This window comes from Puntigrus tetrazona, chromosome 1 (genome assembly GCF_018831695.1).
Source record: "Puntigrus tetrazona isolate hp1 chromosome 1, ASM1883169v1, whole genome shotgun sequence".
Classification (NCBI taxonomy): Eukaryota; Metazoa; Chordata; class Actinopteri; order Cypriniformes; family Cyprinidae; genus Puntigrus; species Puntigrus tetrazona.
The window spans coordinates 30,235,708-30,242,293 of record NC_056699.1 but is presented as its reverse complement, the minus strand read 5'-3'; the positions used below and the strand labels follow the sequence as shown (position 1 = coordinate 30,242,293).

The window sequence follows — 6,586 nt, the reverse complement described above, 5'->3', positions numbered from 1 at the left end:
ATGCCATGCATTAGGAACAGAATTCAGCACTGCAGCTAGATGCAAAAGATAGAAACTGACCAGGTATTTTTAGCAACAACAAGTATAGAGAGGCTGCCTGTAGACCACATAGTCTCTGTTCAAGACTGGGACTTCTGGTTTTAGCACCAAGGATGAAGTAGGAAAGGACAGTTTTTGCAGAGACTCCGTTCTCACGAACACCACCCAGACACTCTGCAGAGAAAAAAATACATCATAAGCAAGTAAAAATTACAATCACTGCATCAGATGTACTATTTTGGTATGAGATGCACAAAGAAATCACAGTATCATCACGTTATACCTGTGTATTGTCATCCTCCTCATTGGAGAAGGGCAAAAGCTGCACGTAAATTGTTTTGAAAACATCAGGGCCTTCCTTTATCTCCTCCTCAATAACTGGGTCAAGAGGGTCTGTGTGCGTGAACTCGAAATCCCACACTGCATCCACCCAGGCTGAAACATGTCAAAAAGTCAACACGATATGGTGGCTCTCGTTAATAACGCCCCAAAAGAGACGCAGGCTGCTCGTTAAGTTGACACAAGATGTGATTATATGTGTATTATATAGTATGACTATGTAGTGATACAGTAAACCCGATTGTTTTTAATCGAATTATAAAGTTTAAACGGATAGTTAATGTTTATCTGCTATGCTATGCTCGGCGACATACGCAGGAGCTCATGAATATTAAGTAAATACTTTATTTCGTTTTATTAAACTTTCTGTTATAACACAATACCATATTGTACCGTAACATGCACACATGTTACGCATCTACAAAAAATATAACATGTGAACAATTAGACAAAAAAAGAAAGAAAATAACGTCATCAACGATGAGGAGGGTGTTGGCTTATTAATATTCATGAATCAAAGCAGTTCCGTTTCGCGCTTGGTGTATCCGGCGCATGCGCAACGCTTCATTTTATGACGTGCAGCGAAGCGCGTTCCTCAAAAGAGAAAATACATGATAAAGGGAACGCTTCAGACTGTAAATATACAAAAATAATTAACGAAGGACTACACAAGGAAGAATACAAGTAAGCGACCAAACTAGGTGTAGCACTCATCACTCAAATGTACTCTTTGTACAGGCGGTAAATATATAAACACCATAGATTCACGTTACATTGTACGTTATATATTATAAAGTACTGTAACATAACTAACATGTCATCCGACATCAGTACAATTGTCTCTCTCTCTCTCTCTCTCTCTCTGTGTCTGTCTGTCTGTCTCTAAATGTATTGATATACACACCATACATAATACAGCCTAAAAATATCCATATAGAGTATTAGAGAAGTAGTATTAGAGAAATCTATTATGATCCGCTGTATGTTGTTTGCTGATGGACTTTTTTATTTGTTTACGGGTGACTTCAGTTCTCCTGAGCTCTTTACTGTACTCTGCTGATCACATCACAGAGCATTAGTGTGATTTAATCATACTTAAGTGTTTTCAAGCCAGGATGACAAGAGAGAAAAATGGCAGGACAGGCTGAAGTCTGTGGAGCAGAGAGCCTCATCTTTTCAGTCTTCTCCTCTGAGCTGTCCGTACAAGCCCCGTCTGTCCCGGCCATGGCAGCCCTCCTCTGTCTGGAGACTCTTCCCACGGCAGAACGCAGCCATCACCTTCACTCAGCACATTAAACAGGTTAAATACATTAACAGAAGCTGCTGTATATCTGTTTAAATGAAGTATACCTACCACTATGTTTGGCTCTTATTATGTCTTTATCAGGACGTGCATTTATTTTCTTTGGAGAAGGAAGGCAGTGATGCTGGACAGAGGATTTTCCTAGTGACCAGCTACAGTGAACTCTGGCATTACTACAGGTACCCCTGACACATAATATGTATAAATTAGTTTTAGGAAAGATATTTAAAGGAAGTAATTTGCTACAGATGAGGTATTTTATAAAAGTGTAATCAGTAGTGATGTACTTTTAATTAATAAAAGTGCATGCACTTAAAGGCATAGCTGTAGGTGAATGAGAGATCTTTGTCTCCTCAGCACTCACAGACAGTCTCTGATGCACTGTTATGAGGTCATTCTGGAAGGGGCCGTCTGCAAACTCTACTTTGACTTAGAGTTAAACAAAGCCTCCAACACGCACCTGGACGGCAAGATGATGGTGACAAAACTAATTCAAGTAAGTGTACACTACTTCAGTCATTTTGGGGTCAGTAAGATTTGTTTAAATAAATGATATTTTTATTTTTATTTAGCAAGAACATATGGAAGTAAACAAATATTAAAGACATTTACAATGTTACAAAAGATATAAATAAATTACAAATGATTGCAAACAGATGTATTCATTTATGAAACAAATATGATTAAAATTAAAAATCATTATAAAACAAATTATTTTAATTAAATTATTTTTATTATTACATTTATGCTAAATATCAAATTCAAGACATATATTTTTAAAAATGTATAATTTTTTCCACACAAAAAAACCCCAGCACCACTGCTTTCAAATTGTTACTGATCACCAATTAGAGCATATTATGATGATTTCTGAAGAATCAATCGTGACACTGAAAATTGGAATAGCGGCTGCTAAAAATAAAGCTTTGCTATTACATGAATACATTTTATTAAGTTAGAAAAAACATACTTTAAATTGTAATAATTATTCACAATATTACTCTCTACAGTGTATTTTTAACCAAGTAAATGCAGCCTTGCTGAGCTCAAAAGATCTTTCCAAAAGAACAAATTCTTATTGACCTTATTAAAGCTTTTGAATAGTGTATTATACAAAAAAGCTTAAAATAGCTCCAAATACAATTATTCAACAATTACAATAACTTTCCCCGTATGCAATAACAGTATGTGTGTGAGAAGCTCGAGGAGGTTTACGGTCACGCTGCTCTGCAAAAGATGTCCTTAATCTAGACTCCAGCACCACTGAGAAGTTTAGTCGTCATCTTATCTTCATGCTTCCCAGTGCTGCATTCAAAGACAACTCTCATGTTGGTGGTGAGTCAAAGTTACATCTTCAACATTTACTAAAAGTGATTACGTGGTGGTTGATGCATATATATATATATATATATTTATATTACGGTCTGTGATAGTGAGTGATGTGTGTGTTTGCAGGTCGATTTATTCATGATATCCTACATCCTGCTCTAAAAGCCTTCAGAAAAGGTGAGATGACAGACAGTGGAAGATGTAACCAAAATTTTATCTGTTTCTCACAGACAAATCTTTTATATTTCCGCAGTGTTCTACCTTCATACATCCTTCTGTTTCTGATATAATATCATATTGGTTTAATTTGTTTTAAAAAGCAAACCAGAGGCACCCACAACAGAAGTTTGTCCAAGAGAGAACAGAGCTGATGTGGATGGATCACAGGCCAAGAGAAGAAAGTATGAAGAGAAGGATCTTGACTTTCTGATAGTGAAGAGCAAAATGGACAAGAACAACTTTTTGTTGACCTGGGTAGGAATTAAAAGTTTTTCATTTTTAAAAAGTCTTATAAAATCGATTATTTCAATGAAACACTTGACTTTAAAGGACTACTGTTCACTGCAAATTCTTTGCTGTTGATGAAATGAATAAGTGTACTTATTAAATAAATAATATATTAATAATATATAATGTAAATAAAAGCATGGAGTGTTAGCAGAATGTAATGTTTTCTGATATGTAATTGCATTTTATTTACAATTAAATAAATGCTTTTGAAATTAAAATTACTTTTATAAAACTTACATTTTTTAAATTAGTTACTTGACTACCTTTTAAATTCAAAATTACTATTACTGTTATCTTTGAAATATGGTTAAAGTATATTTAATTTATGGTCATCTGCAATATGTTTAATAAATTATAATATGTTGCGTATTTAAATATATTTGTAATTTCATTTACATTTATAATGATGAATTTTGTACATTTAATCTATATTTACTTTGTAATTTTAAATAACACAACTGTTAAAATTATAATCAAAGTACTTTGTGTGTGCTTTAGTATGTTAGTTAACATCAATGTGAGTGTACTTCTTTAAATGAAGACATAAATCATGTTTATTAAAATATAAAATATTATTTAAAATAAAATATTAAACATTATTATACAGTGTACTTGACTGTTTTTAAAATGTATTGATGACATTTTATTTAAATTTTTATTATCAGAATGTAGTTTTTAAATATGTTCTTATGATTTAAATTGTACTGCAAGTGAAGGTAAGGGACGAGATTAAAGTAACTCTTTCCTCCTTTGAAGGGGTCTACACCAAGAACAGAAACTTCCGTCTCTACAAGTCCTCCAAACTTGGAAAGAATGCTGCCTTTTGTGTGGCAGAAGACAACAAGTTTGTCCCAAAGCCCTCAAGCACACCACAAAAGAAGAATGCATATTTTTAACTTCCTTAATCACCAATATCAGGTGTGTTGTCCACACTACGGTTGGGTCAACTTTTTCTGATTGTGCCATTGTTTTAGAATATCGAGTTTCACACACACACACACACACACACACACTAACACACATGGCTGTTTTGAATTAGTTTCACAGGACAGAGGATTTTGACTTATGATATGCCACAGAAGAGTACAGCAGGATCTCAGTGTCTGTCCCCTCTCAGAGAGAACCACATAGCTCTGGTAATGAGAAATACAACTTAACATCACCAAGTGCTAGCAGTGGTTTCTAAGAACAGAATTAACCATCTCAATGCTGCAATGTGCTTAACTTAAAATGTGCCTTTATATGTATGAAACTGAACATTCACCAGCCCTATTAGGATCATTTCCCACCCTGCCTGAATGTCATGCTTTACTATTCACATCATTGACAGTTAACTACAAGTAGACACTTCTCGCTCTGTCCTTTCCGTATAGATCTGTTGGGTGAACAGAAGCTATCTTCTTTTAAAGAGGTGGATGAATTCGTGCTGACACTCTTGTGCAAAGACGGCATTCAAGGAAGTAAGCAACTGTAACAAAATGGAGCCATGCTTTCATTGTACTTTAGTTTCTTTCTACTGAATTTTAAGCAAAACCGCCTTTTTCTCAAAAGGAATTATTTCAACTGAATACTTTGTTAACTGAATGTCACGTTTAACCCAAACAGGCATCCGGAGATGGAACTACTTTGCGTCTGAACAGCTGTTGGTTTATGATATCGAGAAATTCCGCTGGTGCCACAACGTGAAGCGCTTTCACAAGAGCAACAACATCATGTGGGTCTTCACGGCTGCGACTTGCATTGATTAATATCGTCTGTTTGAGGGTCTGTAACAATTACGAATGCTCGGCTTTCTTATTTTTCATAGAATTGTGGTGGATCTCAAAGAAGAAGTGTGGTATCAGAGATGTCATGACCCTGAGTGCAGAAGACAGAACTACAGATCCTCCAGTAATAAACCTTTTACTTTCTAGCTACTATATAGTTAAACTACTTTAGCTTGTCCTGCCAGTAGAGGTGACAGTTTCTTTGCTATAGATGACATTACTTTCAGATCTGATGAGGGCAGTGTTGTTTGTTTGTTAACTAGATAGGGAACTTGTGTAGGGAATGATGTTACATGGATTTGGGTTAGATTGTAATATTATGGCATTTCTATGGTTTAACAGGCTTCCCACTGCCTCAAGAAGTCTGCATGAGCCACCTGCTGATGGAGGTCAGGCTGGATTTAGTTCTTCTGGAGAATCACCTGTAATTTACGTAACCATACATAAGTTTGAATGTATATTTGTGTGTTGAATTGCACAGGATGAGGAGGATCAGGCATATTTAACGGATGAACTGGGGAACATCGAGCTTGCCCAGACTTCTGTACCCAGGACTGATTCCTCGGCTCCTCAGGCTGAGAAAGCTGAGGACTGGGGAGAGTGGCCGGATGACCCTGCTTATCTGGAAGCTCTGCAGGAAGTAGAAAGGGCCACTGAAGAGGTACCCGATGAGCTTCTGCTCCAGGCAGTGATCGAGTGTGAATGATGGCCTTGTAACCTAAAAGTCCCTGGATGGAGAATGTCATTATTAACAAACTAGTGCAATACCTGAAGTTCTTTATTTCTTTCTTTTCTTTCTATGCATTAAACTGTAAAGTATATGTTCTTAAATTCTGTTTCCTAGCAAACTGTATTTTCAAAATGTTCAAAGATAATTTATTTCCATAAATTATTTTAGATTATATGACTTTGGATATTACAAGTGTGTAAAGTGTATTAGATTTTATATACATAGATGGATTAATTTGGAAGCACAATACTTATTAGCTTGAGTAGAACATTACAATACACTTTGATCTCGATTGTACCTTTGACCCCTTTTTAAAGAGGTTAAATTTTAACCTACTAAAAAGAAAACTTCAATTTGAATGTTAATGTCTTTAAATTAAACATTTGGCATGAAGTAAAATGTGTTGTCAAACGTCATTGTACCTTTTCAAGCACTTTAATTTAAAACCAAAAAAGCGAATACCATAAAGTGAGTAAAAATGACACATTATTGTGAAAAGTTAAATGAATGGAATACACTATTATTTTCCCCGACGCTCACACACACACACACACACTCCCGAAAGAGCCA

At 35.4% G+C, this 6,586-nt stretch overlaps 1 pseudogene; it reads left to right on the top strand.

Annotated features, from left to right (window-relative positions):
* The first annotated feature begins 858 nt into the window (after positions 1 to 858).
* On the top strand, positions 859 to 6,324 carry LOC122349636 (annotated as a pseudogene).
* The last annotated feature ends 262 nt before the right edge of the window (positions 6,325 to 6,586 follow it).